The 24,722-nt window shown below is 36.1% G+C and overlaps 1 pseudogene; it reads right to left on the minus strand.

Annotated features, from left to right (window-relative positions):
* Window positions 1–23,005: 23,005 nt before the first annotated feature.
* Window positions 23,006–23,158, minus strand: LOC133326714 (U2 spliceosomal RNA; annotated as a pseudogene).
* Between the last annotated feature and the right edge of the window lie 1,564 nt (window positions 23,159–24,722).

A 24,722-nucleotide genomic window follows, 5' to 3' on the forward strand; every position in this document is an offset into this window, starting at 1 on the left:
AATCCAAAATGGGGTCCCTGAGTCCAAGTTTTGATATAGCCTCCATATAACCGTATCTTCCGATTTAAGGTAATTTTTATCTATTAGCCAATTTGATTGGCTGGAATTTGGCTCAGAGAGTTCTCTATGAGTACCAATTGTCCACGCTGGTCCATGTTTTCTGTCCTATATAACGTTCTGATTTTTGATATTTATATATATTTATAAACTCATTAACAGCCGAACCACTTGACGTGAGTTTTGAAGATCCCATTCTCCATACAGGATATAATGTTGATATTGTGGAAAAAAACCTCACAGAAAACGTGACAATTGGTACTCATAGAGAACTCTCTCAAATTCCAGCCAATCAAATTGGCTAATAAATAAAAATTACCAAAAATCGGTTGGTACGGTTATATGGGAGATATATCAAAACTTGGACCCAGGGACCCCATTTTCCATTTCAATGTTTGCATTCATATAAAAACCATCTGAGACAAATTTTGGGCTCCTATGTCAAGTGGTTCCGCAGTTAATGAGTTTATACCCAAATTTTGGGTAAATACTCAAGATAGGGTACCTTTGTATGGGGGCTACCAGTAAACGTGGACCTACATACATAAATTTTTGCATGGACATTTGGTACCCAAAAAGAACACTCTGTGCTAAATTACGGCCAATGTGGTCGTAAAATGTGTCTAATAGACAAAAAATACCTTAAATCGGGAGATACGGCTATATGGGGGCTATATCAAAACAGGGACCCCATGTTGGATTTCTATATTTGCTTTGACATTAAAAACATGTATGCAAAATTTTGGCCGCCTATGTCAAGTGGTTCCGCAGTTAATCAGTTTATGCCCAATTTTTGGGTAAATACTCGGGTATTTACTCAAGTATTTACTCAAGTATTTACCCACGTCTTTAAAGTATCGTAAAACTATCCATTCTAAATCGATTTGATAACAGAAACCCGGAAATAGGGTGTAAGATGTTTTATTACCGATTCAATATAGTAAATACACGCAAATGGGTACTTACCCGATATTTACCCACCCCTTGGGTATTTACCCGGTAAACACCATCTCTACGAATTGCGAAGGAGTCTGCCAAAGTGTGTCTGGCAGAAAAAGCAGATGCTATCAACGCGCAAGACGTCCAGTCGACCCGGACCAACTGTAAAACTTGAGAACTGCAACTGCGAGATAGTTAACGATTTTATATACCTCGGTACCGCCATAAATAAAACTAATGTCATCAGTTTTGAAATTCGGAGAAGGATAGTGCTGGCCAACAGATGCTACTATGGTCTAAGTAAACAGTTTAGATACAAGGCCACCTACCGCCCGACCAGACTCACACTTCACAAGACGCTGATAATACCCGTGCTGTTATATGGATCTGAAGCATGGGTACTTGCGCAAGCAGATGAGGCAGCTCTTGGGGTGTTTGAGAGAAAACTTATCCGAAAGACGAGACGGTGAATATCGGCATCGAATGAACCACGAGCTTTACAATCTATACGCGAATATCGACATAATCAGTCGTATTGAGCTGCAGCGATTACGGTGGCTAGGCCATGTTGTGCGAATGAATGAGAATGCCCCAGCTCAAAAGGCGTATAAAAGCTAGCCTACTGATGGTTGACGCAGAAGGGAAAGGCCACGAATCCTATGGAAAGATCAAGTAGAAGACAACATCTCGGAAAATGGTCTTTCAAATTGGAGGAGATGCGCACAAGACCGACGCGCATGGCAATATTTTTTAAGCTCGGCTTATGGAACAACCGTTCTGTTACAAGTCAGCTACGTAAGTAAGTTGGATTGGTTTAATGTTTTCAAATAATATCAGAATTGACCTGTTAGAATCCGATCCGATTTTGTAATTTACATTTCTTATCGATCGGAATTCCATTCGTTGCACTGTAACATACCTTACCACGTTATTGTGGGCTTAATTCATTTTACATCTGAACATTTCACATATCCATCCACACTCACATTTAGCGTTATGGACCTAATGGATCTTACAGCTATTAACTTAAAAGTGATGGTTGTGGTGGTGGCGGTGAAGCTGGTGAGAGATATGAGTAATAAATGTACCATAAGATGTGATGAAGTGGAGGAAAACTTCACATTTTCACACAAATATGAACAAATACAAATAATACAGGACAGTGAGACATTAACACACATACATATATATGCGGATTCATACAATGAACAACGTACGCTGCGCTAATATTAAAGGATGGTTACATGTCCATTTGGCGACTAGCGATGACAGAAGCTGGACAATATTTATGAATTAAAAGTAAGAATGCCGGTCAGCCAGCCAACCAACCGAGCCACCAAGCAACATTGTATTGAAATGAATCCGTCATCAGAAGGTAACGAAACAGTCAAACAGTTGTCATATACAAGCCAAGCCACCATACCACGTCCACCCGCCGCCATTATTTCTTTAGACGAGCATCAATATTGTCACCAACATTTGCCGGCCAAGACCACATCATCACAAGCACCACCGCCGCCATTCATTCAAAAGGAAAGATATTGTTGGGTAGCCGCACATACAACCGAACAGGAAGCAACGTTGGACAGACATAATATGGCATATTCTTCTGGTCATGTTATCTCTACGTTCGTATGCGATGTTCTTGTTGTTGTCTTTTGCTTGAGTGTGGACTATATGAAGGAAAAGTGAAAATAAGTTGTTTTTTCATGGAATTTCATCTAGCAGGACATTCGTCATCGTAGACCATCTTACTTTCTCTAGTTCCTCAGTCTCATCCCCGCCCAGCATTCAGTAAGGCATCATTATTTCTCGTCGTCGGCCTTGCCATAGCTGAATGGAGGATGTGGCTCGCGGAGCTTTTGTTGTACGCCATTCATTTGTTCTCTCGTCCGTTCATCGGACCATTCATTGTCATCGCATTATGACTACTGCAACGAACAGAAAACCAATTTAAAAATCGACTAAATGTTTCGGCTCTAAAGTGTTTAAAATGCTGCCGGACTTTCAATCGGATAGTGACAGTGCATAATGGAATTATTTTGTTGTTGATAATTTTCCCGTTGTTGTTGTTGTTGCTGTTCTTGTTGGAGGGAAATTGCCACAAGGACATACTAATTTTGCCACAAGGACATACTACATGTTGCGTTGTGGTATTGGAAATAGCTGGAAACGGGAATGTTACTACAAATTTGAAAATTTGTATCGCAATAAATAAATTGTAGTCTGGCTGGAGTGGGATAATAATATAGATGAGACCTCCAGGGGATATTAGCCATTAGAGAGAATCAGAAAAAATTTTAAATTATATTTTGATTTTTAAAAGGATTAACTAGCACAAGAGTAAATCTTTGTAAGGCAATGAAGCATCATCATTTAGAACCCTGAAAAACGACATTTGTGCCTTGGAACACTGATACCGTGCTTAAACTGATAATGCTGGATGATTATCGGAAATACCGTGAGATAGAAGCATACTTGGTCAATCCTTCTACCAGCATATACCATAGGTTGTTGTCGTTGGCCTTCCGAATAATTTCTCAATTGCTCAAAAAAAGCTTCGGTCAATTGGTCAGAATGAAAAAACAACAATCCATTGACATTTTTCTTATGGACAAAACACTTCGAAGAAAATGGGTGTTAAAAATGTATTGGGTGTTAAAAATCAAAAGCGCCAACTGCGAGTGGGGACGACTTTGTGTCTTGGGCGACATTCACGATTATTTGATCCAACAGAGCGAATTCCTTTTGAGTCTTATTGCAGAATATGGCACATTTTATCTGAGGCAGGAGAACTTCCCCAGCCGACATACGAGAAGACCGACGATGTGGAGTATACTGATGTAACCGGTAGAGTGCTGCCCTCTATTCAACAAGGGACAGGTAAAATATGTCCGTTGTTGATGTGGGTCCTCTAAAATGGAAAATGCCAGTATTGGGTGTTCCAAAGACACTTTAGAATCCTCGCTGTCGGCAACCCTGCACCCAAAAATGCCAAATCTAATGAAGCGATGAATAAGGTGGCGTATCGGAGGGCAATTTGCTATTGAAAGCGATAAATAAATAATGACCCCAAAATTATCGGGGAATAGGAAATCACCTAGATCAGGAAGCACCCAAAAGTTGTGAGGAACTATGATAGGACTATCCCACAAGGCCTCTAGGTATACTCCGGTCGACCGAATTCATACCTCGCGTACAGTGGTTACGGGGACCTCTGCCATGGTGACGATAAAGGTAACCCCTTATATGGTTCGAAGCATTGGACAAATACGAGAGCAAAGAAAGAAGTAGTGTCAGCCGCAACAAAACCTCTCAGGTCTCGCATATTCCGATAGTAGACAAGCGAGAAAGTGTTTTTGACAAGTCTTCACAAAAACCTGTAAGGTCTACATAATGGCCTCAGAGTTCCTACAATGTTTCTATAGACAAATCATAGAAACCCCTAAAATATTCCTCTAAAAATATTCTTTACAAAATTCACGCCTATGACAGTCCCCTAAAAATATTCTTTACAAAATTCACGCCTATGACAGTCCCCTAAAAATATTCTTTACAAAATCCACGCCTATGACAGTCCCCTAAAAATATGCTTTAAAAAATCCACGCCTATGACACTCCCCTAAAAATATTCTTTACAAAATCCACGCCTATGACAGTCCCCTAAAAATATGCTTTAAAAATCCACGCCTATGACAGTCCCCTAAAAATATTCTTTAAAAACCCACGCGAAGATTTTCGATATAGGTCCATGTTTTCATATAGCTTCGACATAGAGGCACCCGCCCTTCCCGCATCGAAGTTCCTGTAATATGACATATAGGGTTCTCGTAGTGTGAAAACATCTTTCCAAAAGATTTTAATATAGGTTCATGCTTCGACATAACATACACTTAAAGAAGGACTCGGCCTATTTTCTGTATGTTGAAGATTTTAGCATCGAAGTGTTAGCACTTTGGTATTCCGAATGTATTCTTGATCTGGCCCATAACATAATTGGCAATTTCGAAGCTGTTGCTCTTTGGTTTCGTTAACTTTAACTTAATTAAATACCACCACAACAACAAACAAACAAACAGTGACGGAACGAAGGACTATACAATTTCCACAGAATGTCCATTTAATCGGGCGAATTTGTTCAAACGTTTGTTGTGTGTTTCGTGCAAACATCGACAAGCAATACAAAACTGTGGAACAATACAAAGTTGCCACTCATATGGCTGGGACTCTGAATGATGATGAGTGTGTGTTTTTTCTTTCTCCAAATCTTTGATAATAATGACCAAATGATGTTCGTCATCGTTGTTCGCCAACACTATTTTTGTTGCTTGTTGTTATTTTTTTTTTGTTTCACTGGCCACCAACAACTCTCCTTCTGTCATTATTTTACACTTTTTGTCCCAGTGCCCAATGTACCACATCGAGTATATTCTATGGTTGGCCTTTGGTTTGCTGGCTGGGCCATTATACCACCCACCACCAACCTGTAGCAGATCTCCTCCTCCTCGACAATTGTAATGCCATAACGAATTGAATCTCGTGTCGAGTCAAACATCACTCTGTAATGGATATTTGTGATGTGATTATATTTTATTTGTTTGTTTTTTCGATTTTTTTACAACAAAAGAATCCTCAATTTGTGTTGTGTGTGTGGGAATGTGGTTGTAGACATTGTCCTTTCAATTGTAAATATCTCTCTCTCTCTCTCTCTCTCTGTATAACTTTTGTTGAATGTTTTCACTTTGGATATGCTTGAATATTGGTCAACATTTAATTTCCGTCACTCTGGGTGTGTGTGTGTGAGTCTTTTACTGTCTGTTATTGTATTGCGAATCTGGATATCATATCAAATGGAAGAATATAAAAGTTATTCTGGATGTCAGGAATTTAATTTTGAAATGTTGAAATATTTTTTTTGTCGTAAATTCATTTTTTTCAGTTGACCTCAATGATGGAAAGTTTGTGTCTGTGGGAGCTGAGAGGAGCTTCAGAAAATATATTCCAACCATTAAACCTGAAGTTGAAATGATTCGAACTTTGGACAGAATTATGAATGAATCTTAAAAAATCTGCCATTATGGGACTGTGACGTTCCATCCAAGGCCCAAATGATGTTTTCCGGATATCAGATATTACGTTGCTTATTTATATACAGCTCAAGTCAAAGTAAATCGACGTTTTAATTAAATGCAATTCACACACATTTTATATCATTCGGGCGCCAATTTCCCAAAACCGGAAAAACAAGGGTTAAGAAGAATGCGTTATTTTTTCATTGGAATTTTCATTTCTCAGGTTCTAAATTCATTTTGACTATTTCAATTTAAAGTTTTATCTTTTGAGACACCTTTAACGCACTTTCAGCTTTTCATTATTTCTTTTGCTGTCCTGCAACAAAACAAATGGCGGTGGCTACAAATTTATGCTGCTGCATCAAATCCAAATTACCTAACCATTTCTTTACCATTTTTTTCATTATTTGCTACTCACTCTCACTTGCCATCCGATCTGAATAAAGTTCGGTTAAAAATAAGTGCAAGCGTTCTCTTTTTTAAGGGGTAAAAACGAACGAAAGAAAGATATATGGCTGAAAACTAAGACTTGGCTTGGCAGTTAAAAGTCTTCGTTTCTATTTGCGTTGTTTTTGTTGTTGTTGTTCTGTTACTGTTGTAATGGTAAAAGGACACTAACGTCTTGAACATAAAATGCCATCAAACACCGACATCATAGCCAGCCCAGCCATTATTATTACCATTTCTCGACGACTTGTGCGATGAAGATGGCAGTGTGGGGAGAAGGTGGCAATGCGAGTAACTTTCTTTGGTCTCCAAGTTTGGTTCTGAGGGAAATGTTGGAATGGAACAACGAGAGTAGGGAAATGTTAAAAAATATGGGATGGGGGATCTGATGCGTAAGCATAACTCTCGGGTTCACACAGTTAGTGTAGGCAAATACATAAATAAAGATTTCCATTACAATTGGTAATGGCTGAAATTAGAGAGGTAGATACATGAGACTTTGTGGCATAGATGGCAGGTCAATAGATTTTTTTTATACCCTTCACCACACTGTGGTACAGCGTATTATGTCTTTGTGTATATGTTTGTAACAGGCAAAAATAATAGAGATAGACCCATGGTTCCTTTTGAGAATATGCATAGAATCACTTTCTGAGTCGATTTATGCATGTCCGTCTGTGCGTCCGTCCATGTATTTTTGTTAACAAAGTTCAGGTCGTATTTATGATTCGATTTGGATGAAATTTGGCACAGGTCACTTAATTGGCCCAAGGACGAACCCTATAGAAATTGGGAAAAATCGGTTGAGATTTAGATATAGCTCCCATATATATTTTCGTCCGATTTAAGGTAAATGGCGTACCAAACTCCCTAGCGTACTAAATTAAGTCTAGAATGATGTGTGCAAAGTTTGGTGAAAATCGGTTCAGATTTAGATATAGCTCCCATATATAGATTCGTCCGATTTATGGTAAATGGCGCACCAAAGTCCCTATATATCTTTTGATTTGCACGAAATTTGGCACAGCGTACTAAATTAAGTCTAGAATGATGTGTGCAACGTTTCGTGAAAATCAGTTCAGATTCAGATATAGCTCCCATATATAGCTTCGCCCGATTTTAGGCAAATAATCCACTAATGTCCCTGGAAATGTTTTGATTTGCTCGAATTTTGGCATAGCGTACTGAATTAAGTCTAGAATGATGTGTGCAAAGTTTCGTGACAATCGGTTCAAATTTAGATATAGCTGCCATATATAGTTTCATCCGATTAAAGGTAATTGGTGCACCAAAGACCCTATATATCTTTCGATTTGCACGAAATTTGGCACAGCGTACTGAATTGCGTCTATAATAATGTGTGCTAAGTTTCATGAAAATCTGTTCAGATTTAAATATAGCTCCTATATATAGTTTTGCCCGATTTTACGTAAATAGTCCACTAAAGTCCCTGGAAAATTTTTGAGTTGCACAAATTTTGGCATAGCGTACTGAATTAAGTCTAGAACGATGTGTGCAAAGTTTCGTGAAAATTGGTTCAGATTTAGATATAGCTTCTATATATATTTTCGTCCGATTTAAGCAAATGGTGCACCAAAGTCCCTTAATATATCTCGATTTGCACGACATTTGGCATAGCGTACTGAATTAAGTCTAGAATGATGTGTACAAAGTTTCGTGAAAATCGGTTCAGATTTAAATATAGCTCCAATATATATTTTCGTCCGATGTTTGTCCGATTGGCACGAAATTTTAAACAACGTATCAAATTGAGACTTGAATGACCTTATTAGGTTTTGTTGAAATTCATGCAGATGCAGCCATAGTTTCCATATGTATTTCGAACCGGTGTCTGATTGAGACTAAATTTTTAACAGTGCGGCGTACGAAATAGGGTGTATCAATTTTGCTAAATTTGTCCCATGGTACGGTAACGACTCTAAATCTGCCCGAATGAAATTAAATTTAGCATAGGTTGCAGAAAGTCATGAGTGTGTTCCATTGACATACAATTGTAAGGATACATATGTACAATATACCCAAAGTGGTGAAGGGTATCATATAGTCGGCCCCGTCCGACTTTACTACTTTCCTTACTGGTTTTTGTATCAATAAGATGGGATGAAATGGATATATGTAAAAGGGCCTTGCAAAAAGCGCAGATTTTTCAAAAAGGATTTACATGAGTAGTGGGTATATTAAATTATCTCTCAAGAGTAAAGGACCTAACAAGAGGAGTTGATATTTTAAAGGGCTTCACAAGAAGCGCAGATATGTTAGAAGACCTTACAAAAGGTGTGGGTATTTTCTTTATGATTTTTAAGATTTTTTGATATTTAAAAGAACCCTTCCAGATGAGTGTTTAATCCAAATAATATTTTAAAGGACATTACAAGATGCGAGGATATTTTAAAGGACCTTACAAGAGGCGTGGATATTTTAAGGGACCTTAAAAGAGACGTGGATATTTTAATGAACCTTAAAATAGGCATGGAGATTTTGAAGGACTTTTTAAGAGGCGTGGACATTTTAAATGACTTTATAAGAGGCGTGGATATTTTAAAGGACTTTATAAGAGGCGTGGATATTTTAAAGTACTTTAAAAGAGGCGTGGATATTTTAAAGGACTTTATAAGAGGCATGGATATTTTAAAGGACTTTACAAGAGGCGTGGATATTTTAAAGGACTTTATAAGAGGCGTGGATATTTTAAAGGACTTTATAAGAGGCATGGATATTTTAAAGGACTTTATAAGAGGCTTGGATATTTTAAAGGACTTTATAAGAGGCGTGGATATTTTAAAGGACTTTATAAGAGGCGTGGATATTTTAAAGGACTTTATAAGAGGCGTGGATATTTTAAAGGACTTTATAAGAGGCGTGGATATTTTAAAGGACTTTATAAGAGGCGTGGATATTTAAAGGACTTTATAAGAGGCGTGGATATTTTAAAGGACTTTATAAGAGGCGTGGATATTTTAAAGGACTTTATAGGAGGCGTGGATATTTTAAAGGACTTTATAAGAGGCGTGGATATTTTAAAGGCCTTTATAAGAGGCTTGGATATTTTAAAGGACTTTATAAGAGGCGTGGATATTTTAAAGGACTTTATAAGAGGCGTGGATATTTTAAAGGACTTTATAAGAGGCGTGGATATTTTAAAGGACTTTATAAGAGGCTTGGATATTTTAAAGGCCTTTATAAGAGGCGTGGATATTTTAAAGGACTTTATAAGAGGCGTGGATATTTTAAAGGACTTTATAAGAGGCGTGGATATTTTAAAGGACTTTATAAGAGGCGTGGATATTTTAAAGGACTTTATAAGAGGCGTGGATATTTTAAAGGACTATATAAGAGGCGTGGATATTTTAAAGGACTTTATAAGAGGCGTGGATATTTTAAAGGACTTTATAAGAGGCGTGGATATTTTAAAGGACTTTATAAGAGGCTTGGATATTTTAAAGGACTTTATAAGAGGCGTGGATATTTTAAAGGACTTTATAAGAGGCGTGGATATTTTAAAGGACTTTATAAGAGGCGTGGATATTTTAAAGGACTTTATAAGAGGCGTGGATATTTTAAAGGACTTTATAAGAGGCGTGGATATTTTAAAGGACTTTATAAGAGGCTTGGATATTTTAAAGGACTTTATAAGAGGCGTGGATATTTTAAAGGACTTTATAAGAGGCGTGGATATTTTAAAGGACTTTATAAGAGGCGTGGATATTTTAAAGGACTTTATAAGAGGCGTGGATATTTTAAAGGACTTTATAAGAGGCGTGGATATTTTAAAGGACTTTATAAGAGGCTTGGATATTTTAAAGGACTTTATAAGAGGCGTGGATATTTTAAAGGACTTTATAAGAGGCGTGGATATTTTAAAGGACTTTATAAGAGGCGTGGATATTTTAAAGGACTTTATAAGAGGCGTGGATATTTTAAAGGACTTTATAAGAGGCGTGGATATTTTAAAGGACTTTATAAGAGGCGTGGATATTTTAAAGGACTTTATAAGAGGCGTGGATATTTTAAAGGACTTTATAAGAGGCGTGGATATTTTAAAGGACTTTATAAGAGGCGTGGATATTTTAAAGGACTTTATAAGAGGCGTGGATATTTTAAAGGACTTTATAAGAGGCGTGGATATTTTAAAGGACTTTATAAGAGGCGTGGATATTTTAAAGGACTTTATAAGAGGCGTGGACATTTTAAAGGACTTTATAAGAGGCGTGGATATTTTAAAGGACTTTATAAGAGGCGTGGATATTTTAAAGGACTTTATAAGAGGCGTGGATATTTTAAAGGACTTTATAAGAGGCGTGGATATTTTAAAGGACTTTATAAGAGGCGTGGATATTTTAAAGGACTTTATAAGAGGCGTGGATATTTTAAAGGACTTTATAAGAGGCGTGGATATTTTAAAGGACTTTATAAGAGGCTTGGATATTTTAAAGGACTTTATAAGAGGCGTGGATATTTTAAAGGACTTTATAAGAGGCGTGGATATTTTAAAGGACTTTATAAGAGGCGTGGATATTTTAAAGGACTTTATAAGAGGCGTGGATATTTTAAAGGACTTTATAAGAGGCGTGGATATTTTAAAGGACTTTATAAGAGGCGTGGATATTTTAAAGGACTTTATAAGAGGCGTGGATATTTTAAAGGACTTTATAAGAGGCGTGGATATTTTAAAGGACTTTATAAGAGGCGTGGATATTTTAAAGGACTTTATAAGAGGCTTGGATATTTTAAAGGACTTTATAAGAGGCGTGGATATTTTAAAGGACTTTATAAGAGGCGTGGATATTTTAAAGGACTTTATAAGAGGCGTGGATATTTTAAAGGACTTTATAAGAGGCGTGGATATTTTAAAGGACTTTACATATTTCAAAAAGGGACTTTATAAGGAGCTTGAGCACTGTGTATATATAAATGGTGTGGATGTATAAAAGGACCTTATAAGAGCCGTGGATATTTTAAGGCACCTTACAAAGGGCTGGATATTTTAAAGGACCTTACAAGAAGCGTGGATTATTTAAATTACCTTACAAGAAGTGTGGCTTTTTGAAAAGACCTTAACAAATCTAACAAAAATTCCATCCCTATTATCCAACGCATCATACCATCAATTACTCCTGTAGCACCTCTACCAAGCATTAGCAACAAAATATGTAGCCATGGAAAATTCAAGACTCATGGGGAAGCAATAAAAATTTCGCTAACTTGGCATAAGACAAATAATTAACAGATTATAAAGTTTTCGCCGACGTTTAAATAAAATAAAAACATCGCAACGAAAATGAGAAGAGACACTGCAAGGAGGCTCCAGGCCAGCACTGGAGGACTATTGGCGAAAGGAAAGTAATGGCATAGCTTGATGCGCTCATAAGGAAACAGTAGCAACAACAACAACAACAACGACAAAAACGAAGACATATAACCCCCATTGAAGCAATGTATAGCTGATGGCATAGAAAATTCCCTCCCAATGTGGATCTCTGCACAAATGCACAACTGTTGTAAAAAGAAAGGCCAAAGGAAATACAAAACGAAAAACATTAAAGCCAGAAGCAATGTCTTAGCCAAGGATAGACATACAGACAGACAACAAGACACTTTGCTGTGTTAAATGGGTTAAAATCTCCTAAAGGATATCGTAAGAAATTATTGGCAAAACTGTTCGAAGACCAGCCAAACAGAATGAAAAGCGATTGCCAATGAATTTTTATTTGCTACGCAATTTAAAAATATTTATTCTTCCGGGTCACCACTTCGTTGCCTTTTTTCAGTTTTTCGCAGAGAGTGTTTTCTTCTTCTTCTTTGTCTTGTTCATTTACTGGTCATTTGTCTAAATTTTCCAGTAAATTGACGATGGGCTATACAAGTAAAAGAGAAATATAGGGGTTATTGTAGATAAAAGAAGAGGAGAAGACAATAATTGTTCGATTGCTAATGGAATAATTGTTTGAAAGGAAATTAATCGGGGAAAAAACTTGGAATATGAAATATGGGACTAGAGGATAATTCCACACAAAAGACAATGATTTTTTAAAGGAGCTCAGAGGAGCCGTTGAGATTTTTGGGAATTTACAAGGGAGTGAAGCCAGAAGCTTCACGCCCTTGGAAGTGTCAAAAGGACTTTGTAAGAAGCGTGTGAATATTTTAAAGGACCTTACAAGGATCAAGGTTCAATGATGATTATAAAAGAAATCCATTATTATTATTTTTTGTGTAAATGGTTTAAAACAATTTTAATCCGTTTTTAGATCCTGGGCGATGTTACGACTGCTAACATGCGGGCGTGGATATTTGGTCAATGACTTAAGAGTCGTGGTTATTTAAAAATGATTTTATAAGGGTTGTTGGTTTTTCAAATAAAAATGTAAATCCTTTTGAATATTTCCAAAAGGATTTAGAGGCATGTATATTTTAAAGGACCTTACCAACGTTAAATGAGACGTGTATATTTCAAAAGGGTCTTACAAGGACTTTAAAGAGGCCTGGATATTTCAGAAGGACCTTAAAGGACATTTTGAAGGACCTGATATTTTAAACGAAAAAATACTTTATAAGAGACGTTGATATTTTAATGTGGCATTTAAAATAGGTCTGGTTATTACAAAATGACCTTACAAGATCTTTATAAGAGGGGATGCTTTTTAAAAGTTTTTAAAGCGGCGAGAATATATTGAGGCACCCTAAAAGAGGCGTGTATATTTCAGAAAGACCTTAAAAGGACCATATAAGTGGCGACTATATTTGAAAGGACCTTAAAACAAGCTGGGATATTTCATAAGGACCAAACAAGGACATTATAACAGACGTGGATATTTCACAAAAGGACTTAAAGGTCCTTTAAAACATATATGTTAAAGGACCTTATAAAACCGTAAATGATTTCAAAAGGCTCTTCCAAGGACTTTATAAAAGGCCTAGATATTTCAGAAAGACCTTAAAGGATATTATGAAGGACCTGATATTTTAAACGAAAAAAGACTTTATAAGAAACTGTGATATTTTAAAGTGCCTTCCAACAGTTGTGGATATTATAAAGCACTTTCCATGAAGCGTGGATATTTTAAAGGACCTTAAAGGATGCGTGAGTATTTCAAAAGACCTAATAAGAGGCATATGTTTTGTTGGTAGATTGGTTTTGGAAAAATATTTAAAAAAAAATCCAGTATAAACGTGATTAAGTTTAGCCTGACCGAATTTTTTATACCATGATGAGACACATAAAATCGATCGGAACTTTAATCGGGAGCCCAGACCACGGTAAATTAATACCAGGAGAAAAGTATGAGGTACCATTACATTTACATGGAGAAAGGGATCGGGCCAAAAAATAAGCATGACTGTTTTCATAAAGATCGGTCAATATTTAGCAGGTCAAATGGACCCTGACTTTTATGCGAAAAATGAAAAAGTTTGTATTCTATGGAGAATTTATTTACTCCTGAAGGGCATAGACACGACAAATTGATAGTATATGCAAGATGAGTGGTTTACCTTTAAATTTATACCGTTTATATTGTTGTATTTACTCGGATGTGGGAGTTATACGTAAATATTTGAAGGTGTCTATGTGCTATGATATTGTTTAGTATTACCATTACCCAACTAGAGGGCAGAAATGTCGCGCTCATCGCTTTGAAATTTTACGTGAAGTTCCGGTTATGTTCAAGGACGATGCTCATAATTTTCGGTTATGTTAAGATGGTGCTAAGGGGGTGCAATAAACCGAAATCTTAATTTTTGTCAGATTTTCTAGTGGATCTAGAGGTTATTTTATATGCAAAACATCACATATTTTACACGGTGAAGGAGATCTGAATTACTTAGAACGGCTGTTTAGACGATGATCGATCAATATTCCGAGGGTAAAATCAACCACAACCTAAGAGAGTGCAAATATCTCGAAATTTTGCCCAGGCTCAGTGTATAGAAACGCAGAAATTAGAGTGTGGTGGAAGTTGTGTAGGGTTTCATATGGTCGGCCACGTCGACCATATGCTCCGCTCACTGGTTTAAATCTAATTATACCCTTCACCAAACTGCGGTACAGGGTATTATGTCTTTGTACATATGTTTGTAACAGCCAAAAGGCATCGAGGTAGACCCATGGTCCCTTTTGGGAATATGCATAGAATCCAGGTCCAGATTGATGTATGCGAAGTTTTGTTTGGTACCGGTTCAGATTTAGATTTCGTCCGATTTATTGCAAATAGTGCACCAAACTCCCAATATTGGTCCGATTGAGACCAAATTTTGCACAGCGTACTGAATTTGGTCTAGACTGATATATTCCAAGTATTGTTGAAATCTGTTCAGATTTAGATATAGCTCTCATATTTAGTTTAGTCCGATTTTATGTAAATGGATATATTGGATCGATTGAGACAAAATTTTGCAAAGCGTATTGAAGTTACATCCGTATTGTTGTTGAAATATGTTAAGATCTATATATAGCTCGCTCATATATTTTTGTCCTATTTTAAGTAAATGGTCCAAATGGAGGAGCCTTTGTCTGTTCGATTTACAGGAAATATTGCATAGTGTATTGGATTGAAGACGTTTCAGGTTAAGATATATCTTCTATATATATATATATATATATATATATATTCATCTGATTTAATCAAAATGATGTACCAAATAACTAAAGTTCGTCCGCTTAGGACGAATCTGTTCATAACGTACGAAATCAAACCTATAATAACGTGTATTGTAATATGTGTTTGACTTTAAAAAAAATCCTGAAAGAATATTTTTTTAACAAATCTACCTTTTCAGATAGTCCATGGTATAATAGGCTTTAAAACGATATTTTTGCTAACAAAGTACAATCCTATAGAACTGTATACAACAACATTCCCATGTTTTAATTTTTCCGCCTTTTTCCACTAATTTCTAATATTCTTATATTTATTCTAAGACCACTGTTTTATTATTCGATTTTATGCATTTTTTTCAAAGAAATTCAATTCACCATTAAAAAATTTATTCAAATATTCCAACTATCTCTTTTCGATGAATTGCACCCATTTTGGTAATGAAAAAGAAATTCAACACTGGCATAAACGCTTTTCAAGCAATATTTTAATCATTTTATACATATCGGATCTTCTAGGTAAGCTGCTGCGCTCTCTTTTAATTTTCGTAGTTTTTTTCTTCGCATGCAATGCCAAGAAAACGTCGAAAAGCCAACAGGCAGGTAGACAGACATTGGATGGCCATATTGCCTGAAAACGGGCTAACAAAAAATGTTTGAAATGGCAAGACATTCACCTGCCCGAAGCGTAGCAGAATTCATGCATATTTATATATAAGAAAAAAAAAAAAAAAACAACAACACGTAAATGCCAAAATGAAAATTTGAAAAATAAAACACAAATTAAATGCATACAAATGGGCATGCATTCTCCATTTCATTGCTTGCTATTATCCTGGAAAAAGGCAGAAGAAGATGGAAAAAAAGTTTCCAAGCAAAAGGAAGTCCCCCTACATTTCGAATTGATTCGAATGTTAACGAAAAAATTAGTTAGATGAGAAGGCCATCACATACAACCCGTTCAGCTTCAGGATTTTTTTTTTTATATTTTGGGCAGATATTAAATGTTAATGTAAATGATGTTTTAGGGCTTAGTGAAGAGATTTCTGTTTGTTGTCGGAAATCCGGTTATTTCAATAAGTCGGGGTCAATCAAAAACATTTAAAGAAGTAACCAGTAAGGAAAGTCGGACTGGGCCGACTTTATGATACCCTTCACAACTTTGGGTATATTCTACATATGTATCCTAACAATTTGATGTTAATATCCGAAGGATCATTGAGATGAGATGATTTTAATATGTGATCTTTATATATAATGGAACGGACTAACATCAATTCATAAACATGTCAATCTTCAACGTATTCTAAATTTCATTTCATTCGGGCAAATTTATGTAAATCGATGTATAGCAGACTTGATATACGCTATTCGGAATGCCGGACTTTCAAAATTTCGTCTCCATCGAACAACATTAGGAGTTTGGTGCACCATTTATCTAAAATCGGAAGAAAATATATATGTGGGAGCTATATCTAAATCTGAACCGTTTCAGTTCGCTGTGCCAAATTTCGTGCAAATCGAAAAATATATTGGGACTTGGGTACACCATTTACATTAATCGGAAAATATATATTGGAGATATATCTGAATCTGAACCGATTTTTACGCAACTTAGCACACATCATTCTAGGCTCAATTCAGTACGCTGTGCCAAATTTCGTTCATATCGAAAGATATATAGGGACTTTGGTGCACCATTTACATTAAATCGGACGAAAATATACACGGGAGCTATATTTTAATCTGAACCGATTTTCGCGATACTTCACGTACGTCATTCCAGGCCTAATTCAGTACGCAATTTCGTGCAAATTGAAAAATATATAGGGACTTTGGTGCACCATTTACCTTAAATCGGACGAAATTATATATGTGAGCTATAACTAAATCTGAATCGATTTTTCCAAATTCAATAGGGTTCGTCATTGGGCCAAATAAATGAGATGTGTCAAATTTCATCCAAATGGGAGCATAAATGCGACTTCGATTCCGTATAATTTTGACGCGTTTCAGAGACACGCAGTAGTAGATGGTATGCCTAATTCCAAAGAATGGCAACAGCAGCAATTTTTTTATACCATACACAACTATGTTGTCAGGGTATTATAGCTTTGTACAGCCCCAAAAGTTTGAAAAGCCGCGAAATATTGGTCCTAGACCCACCTTTAGGTATACCGATCGTCATATCTCGAATAGCTGAGTCGATCTAGACATGTGTGTCCGTCCGTCCGTCTGTCCATTATAATTTCTAAACACGAGGGATCGGGCCAAAGAATGAGCATGCCCGTTTTTATAAAGATCGGTCAATATTTAGCGGGTCAAATGGACTCTGACTTTTATGTCAAAAAAATAACAAAATTTGTATTCTATAGCATATATATTCACCTCTGAAGGACATAGGCCCGAGAAGTTGATAGTATATCCAAGAAAAGTGGTTGACCTTTAAATTGATACCAATTATATTATAGTATGTATTCGGATTAGGTGTTACATGTAAATATTTACAGGTGCTTTACTTTGAAATGTTCCATGAGGTTCCAGTTATGGTCAAGGACAACGCCTATAATTTTCGGTGATGGTCAGATAATAATTTAGAGATGAAGTGGACCAAAAACTGTGTTTTTTTTTTTTGTATTCTTTCGATTCGATCTTTAGGCCACAATTATAAGCCGAACATCACAACGCAACCCACAGTGAATGGAATATGGACAAGTAATTAGAAAGACTGTACTGAATATTAGTAATAGTCGGAAAATAAGTCAGTGTAATGAAGAGGTGCAGTTGACCTCTTATCGGGCAAGAGGGTACAACTATCTCGATATTGCCCATGTTCTGAATAAAAATTCCCAGAAAGTTAGAGTTCCGGGGTAGTTGGGTAGGGTATAGTATGGTCGGCCCTGTGCGTCTATATTTCTCCGCTCGCTGGTTTTATATTGCCTTTACAGGTTCTCATTTAGCAATTTTTATACCCTTCACCATACTGTGATACAGGGTATTATGTATTTGTGAATATGTTTGTAACAGGCAAAAGGAAACGAGATAGACCCATGGTTCCTTTTGAGAATATGCATAGAATCACTTTCTAAGTCGATTTGGCCCCAAGGTCGAACCCTATTGAAATTGGGAAAAATCGGTTTAGATTTATATATGGCTCTCATATATATTTTTGGCCGATTTAAGGTAAATGCGGCACCAAAGTAACTACATATGTTTCGATTTCCACGAAATTTGGTACATCGTACAGAATTAAGCCAAGAATAATGTGTGCTTAGTTTCGTGAAAATCGGTTCAGATTTAGATATAGGTCCCATATATATTTTCGTCCGATTTAAGGTAAATTGTGCACCAAAGTCAATATATATATTTCGATTTGCACGAAATTTAACATAACGTACTGAATTAAGTTTAGAATGATATGTGTTAAGTTTCCTGAAAATCGGCCCAGATTTAGATATAGCTCCCAAATATAACTTCGTCCGATTTTATGTAAATGATGTATCAAAGTACAATGAACTATTGTTAATATAAAGTTGTCTCTTTGAAATCGGTTCAGATTTAGGTATAGCTTTTAAACACAAAATTTTTCACAACGTACTGAAGTTACTATAACATAACGTGTGTCAAGTTTTGTTGAATCGGATCAGAGTTAGATATAGAGGTGTACCTTAGACCCAAAGTTAGGCCGATTGACACAAAATTTTGCTCAACGTACTGAAGTTAATATAACCTAGCGTTTGGAAAGTTTTGTTGAAATCTGTTCAGATTTGGATAGAGCTCCCATACTTATTTTCTCCCGATTTTAAGTAAATTGTTTACCAAGAACTCATAATATGGCCGATGTGCACAAAACATACTGAAATTAGTACAATCTAATTTCGATGAAATCGGTTTAGATTTCGATATAGCTTTTATATATATTTTCGTCCGATATTTCGCACCAAACTCCTCATGATTATCAAACATTTATCCATATAATTAACGGGTGTCCGATTGATATTTGCTTTAAATTGATTTATATAATTTTGTCCCATTGTAAGAAGCAACGCTATATCTGACCAAATGAAAAATTTAGTATAGGTTGCAGAATGACATGTTTATGGATCCAATTTCATGTTAAAAGTCCTTCAAATATGCGACGTCTGTTGGGATTCATCTGTTGAATATACCCAAAAGTGATGAAGGTATATTCAATAGCCGGCTCCGTCGGACTTTACTACTTTCCTTACTCCTTTCCTTATCTTAAACCCGCAATTTTGACATATTTTCACTCCCGATAACCGGTTTTAATTGCTTATTCATTTTCTCCACACTAATCCCTAACACAACGTAAAAAAACACAAAAACAAGTAAATGTGCCAACACAGGTGTGCACAGTTATAGCTGATTGCATACTTTCAGGCAGTTGCAAATTTAAGAAAATATTGCAGACAGTAGCTGCAGTCCCTGCTTCGTACATATATTTGAAAGTAAAGTGAGTGAGGCTAAAACCTTTGGGTAACTTCTTCGCTTCGTTGCATACTTTTTTGTTGCCGTTATTGTTGTTGTTGCTGCTGATGTTGTCTTACAAAACTGCTTGCACTATTTGTACGACGATAGTTGTTACGTTTGCCTTTTCTCTGTCTGCCACGATAGCAACGAAATGTGCTAAGAAATAGAAAAGTTTTTGGCTTCAAATTAGATACAGGTAAGCAACAACAACAAACAGTGGAAATGGAACAAACAAATGCAGCAAGAGCAACAACAACAAAAACATCAGCAGCATCCGAACCATCATCGTCAGCAGCAGCAGTTTGCATGTTTGTAGTAGTGTCCAAAACTGCAGGAAACTGCTTACCCGCTTTACTAAAGTGGCATATTTGTTCTTGCATACCGAAGAAGAATAGCATCTTGGCATTTCAGTTTCCTTCGCCATGGTCCGGGCCAGTGATGATGTTCAGGATATTCGCCTTCCTTGTTTTTTTTTTGTTTTCTATTTTTGGCCAAATTGCAAAAATTCCAAATGGAGTAGAAAGTTTTCATTTTACATCTTACTGATGATGGTGTTTGGTTGTTGTTGTTTTTGTTGTTGGTGTCGTTGTTATATTATTTGCTGCTGATGTGGCTACTGTTGGTTAGCTAGCTAGTAGCTAACTGCCTGACTGGCTGGCACTTCGTTCTCTCATTGCTAAGATGAAAATAAGAATAAGGCTTACATAGATAAACACCAGGCAAGAAAGATGCTAATAAATTACAGCTTTTAGCCGATTAATATAAGGCTACCCCGAAAATAAAGTTAAAAATAGAAAAAAAACAACAAGAAGAAGAAGAAACCTAGAAGAAAAATAGCTGAGTTGAGCATACTTCTTCTGTCCTCTAAACAGCGTAGTTGGTAGTTTCGTTCCCACAAAATAGTAGCCATTAAACACCCTCACATTTTTCTAGCCACCCAATGGAGGTGGCTACACCAAGGTCCAAGGTAAACGAATGAATTGAAATGCATATTTTTGTATGAAATTTAATTAAAATGTAAACAGAACTCAGAACTCTTTGCTGTTTTTCAGAATATAAGAATAAAAAAAACCTAAAAAAAGTTTGTCCAAAATGCCAGCGTCTAACTGACAGTCATTAGTAATAATGGTAATTATATGGACTCTGGGGATGGTAAGTAAATGTCTACTGACAAAGAAAATTTTAAATATTTAGTCAGGACAACATTATTATCTTTTGGTGGAATGATATGCCAAAACAATTTAATTTCCTTTCAAGGTGTAACGAACAACATTCCGAATAGAGATTTTAAGAAGAAATATTTTTCGTTTATTAAAAATTTGAAATATTTTTTGAAATCAAATTATTAATCTTAAACATTAAATACCAACACGAGTGTTTACAGTTTTGTAATGGGATTTAAATTCAAAGATGATACACTGGATCTATAGGAGCATTACGCTTCTGAAGTCTCGTGGACAGTAATGGATCCAAATTAAAGTTCAAGTTCTACAGTAAACCCAGAGAACATGCTGCCTAGGCATAGAGAGTGAGATGAAAATACTGAAACCAACTTCAGACTGCTGTCATTTCTAAGCCACTCGTCTGACAGCTGTTTAAAGCGTACAAATGGCTCGTGAGCTAAACATATCGCAATATTCCATTCGGCAAATATTGAAAAATGAGCTCGGGACAAAGCCATTGAAATTCCAAAAAGTGCAAAAATTTACACCGCATCAGAAAGAAAATAGACTCAAAGGAGCTAAAGAATTGCTTCGCTTGGCCGAAAGTGGTGAACTGCCGAATTTGGTTTTCTCCGATGATAAAACATTCATTGTCCAGCAGTTTGTAAACAAACAAAATGATCGTTCTTACTTGCCAAAGAGGTCAGCTGAAAATGTGCACTTTCGGTTGGCCACCAGAATTCAAGCGCCGACCATGGTGATGGTGTGGGCCGCCATAACAGCCGATGGTCGCTCTCCGCTCGCATTAATCGACCGTTACATCAGAATAAATACCGAATATTATCGCGAAACTATTTTGGAGGGTGTATTAAAGCCTTGGGTACGCAAACATTTTGACCGCAGACCTTGGACATTCCAACAGGACACAAAACCTCACACTTAGCACGCCCCACCCAAGAATGATTACAAAATGAGGTTAATCGCTCCAGCGCACAATGGTCACCAAAATCTCCGGATACCAATCCGTTGGACTACTGTGTCTGGAGTATTTTGGAAAGCAAGGTTGTCACTAAAAAATACCAAAGTATCGATCACCTCACGCAATACCGCAGAGCAACATTCGGGCAGCGTGTAATGATTCGTGCCAAAATTGACCAATTGGAACAAATCAAAACATATTCTAAAATTTGATGCTATTTCCAACATTTTATATATACCCTTCACCACACTGTGGTGCATATGTTTGAGAATTTGCATAGAATCACTTTCTGAGTCGATTTACGCATGTCCGTCTGTCCGTCCGTCCATGTATTTTTGTGAACAAAGTACAGGTCGCATTTATGATCCGATTTGGATGAAATTTGGCATAGGTCACTTATTTGGCCCAAGAACGAACCTTATTGAAATTGGGAAAAGTCGGTTCAGATTTAGATATAGCTCCCATATATATTTTCGTCTGATTTAAAGTCCCTATGTATCCTTAGATTTGCACGAAATTTGGCACAGCGTGCTGAATTAGGTCTAGAATGATGTGTGCTAAGTTTCGTAAAAATCGGTTCAGATATAGATATAGCTCCCATATATATTTTCGTCCGATTTAAGGTAAATGGTGCATCAAAGTCCTTATATATCTTTCGATTTGCACGAAATTTTGCACAGCGTACTAAACTAAATCTAGAATGATGTGTGCTAAGTTTTGTGAAAATCGGTTCATATTTAGATATAGCTCCAATATACAGTTTCGTCCGATTTTATGTAAAAGGTTCACCAAAGTCCCTATATATCTTTCGATTTGCTTGAAATTTTGCATGGTGTACTGAATTGAGTCTAGAATGACGTGTAGTTTCGTCCGATTTTTGGTGCACCACTGTCCCTATATATCTACCGATTTGCACGAAATTTGGCACAGTGTACGGAAGTAAGCCTAGATTGATGTGTGCTAAGTTTCATGAAAATCGGTTCAGATTTATATATAGCTCCCATATATAGTTTCGTCCTATTTCATGTAAAAGGTTATCACAAAGCTTAAATTGCCCAAATATTGCACTTTCCGGAACTTTACTTTATCTTTTTACAATAATTCATATAAAAATCAAATTTTTAGTCGATTATGTTTTAGATGGTAAAAGTCGAAAATCGACTTTGACAAAATCGAAAGATCGAAAAGTCAAAAAATCAAATTTTTGGTCAGAGGCAAAAATCGAAAAGTCGACTTTTACTCTTGACTGCGTATCCCTAATCCCGGCAGTATTGCAATACCGGGCCAACCCGTGACTAGAGTTTCACATTTGTTGTCCTCCGATGGAGGATCGAACAGATGTGAAGCTGATAAGAAAAAATACTACACTTTGAACTTAGCTATAAGGCCGAGAAGCGATAACTAGATGCAGATCAAATTAATATTATACCGTGCAATGGATACGAAGTAAATGAGAATTTGAAGAGAAGAATGCAATGGCAGAATATAATATGAATAATGCTAGGAAAGGCTATACATATAGTGATAAATACATACAGTTTTATGGGAATGAAGGGATGATCGTTGGTGGTCGCACTCATCAATGCTACCTATTCATTTTATGCATTGCAGTAAACAACCCCTGTGATGTAAGGATGGGTTTGGCATATAGACATATATGAAGTCTATATGCCAACCAATCCTTACTGCACAGACATACTGGAATATGCAGTACGTACGTGGGGTATCAAATCATCCTACCGAAAATAATTAATATTGGTCAGAAACGCCGGAAACCTACCCAAATCCATTAGGTTTTTGACAAAATAGCTATTTCCATTAATCAATTTGGAAATTACGCATTCTTTACTCAAATTAATATAAAATTTCAAAATTTTTTTCTCAAAAAAATTTAGAAATTTTTATCAATTATACTAAGGAATAGTCAGATATATGTAAAAATAATATATATTCTTGAAAATAAATGTATATGCTAATAATATTGAAATAAATGACGTTTACTACATTTATTACATTTTATACAGGTATATGACGTTTTCGACGTTTACACGTTTTTGACAGTCGAAAACCTTAAAATTCGTCACACGGACCATCCCTGTATGTAATGCTGACTTATATACAAATTTAGCGTTGTATATATACGTTTTGATAACACCCCACAGCTTCTTTTTCGGTTTTAATAAAATGTTAACCGAATTTTCTCATGGAAGTAGCAATAATGTGATATATCGGATTCCTGGCGAATAAAAAAAATAAAAAGTCCCGATACCGTTTTACAACTAGAGTATCTGTAATTTGCAATACTACTTTTCGGAGCATGAACAACTTACTATGTATCTCATAAAACCATAACATATTCCCCATATAAATATCCCGATCGGCTTATCTCCACGCGGCGGAGGGTATACAAATAAAAAATTTATTCATCACTTTGTAAGTGAATTATTTTCCCAAATATAACGATCCACCTTAACGTACATCAATCGAACCGTTAAACATGCACATAACCCACACCATCAATCAACAAAACACATGCATTTTAAATGCAATAATGAAAATAAATTTCATAGCATTTCGATACTAACACCCGCAGGCTGGTCGCCTATTAAATGTATGGTTTAAAATATCGATTTTAATCGTCATTGTTGTTAATTGAAAATTACAAAAAATCGACTTTTATTTGCGATACCGTATATAATGTTATTTTATTTTTATTTAGTATTTATTGTAAACTTTTTTGTACTGACACCGCCAGCTAGCTGTCTGAATCATCATCGTGTTCTTTCGATCACAAAGAAATGAACGTCGTCTGCCTACTTAGTCACTCGTACTGAAAATAACAAAATGTTTTTGAAAAAAGAATCGCTGAGCTAATTAAGCTGTTCGCCTCATACTTGTGTTGCGCAAGTTTCAACAAAAATCATTTGTAGTCGACAACAAACAAAGCAAACCGACAATGTACG

This window comes from Musca vetustissima, unplaced genomic scaffold (genome assembly GCF_032173495.1).
Source record: "Musca vetustissima isolate MV318-11 ecotype Yass unplaced genomic scaffold, APGP_CSIRO_Mvet_v1 utg25179, whole genome shotgun sequence".
NCBI lineage: Eukaryota > Metazoa > Arthropoda > Insecta > Diptera > Muscidae > Musca > Musca vetustissima.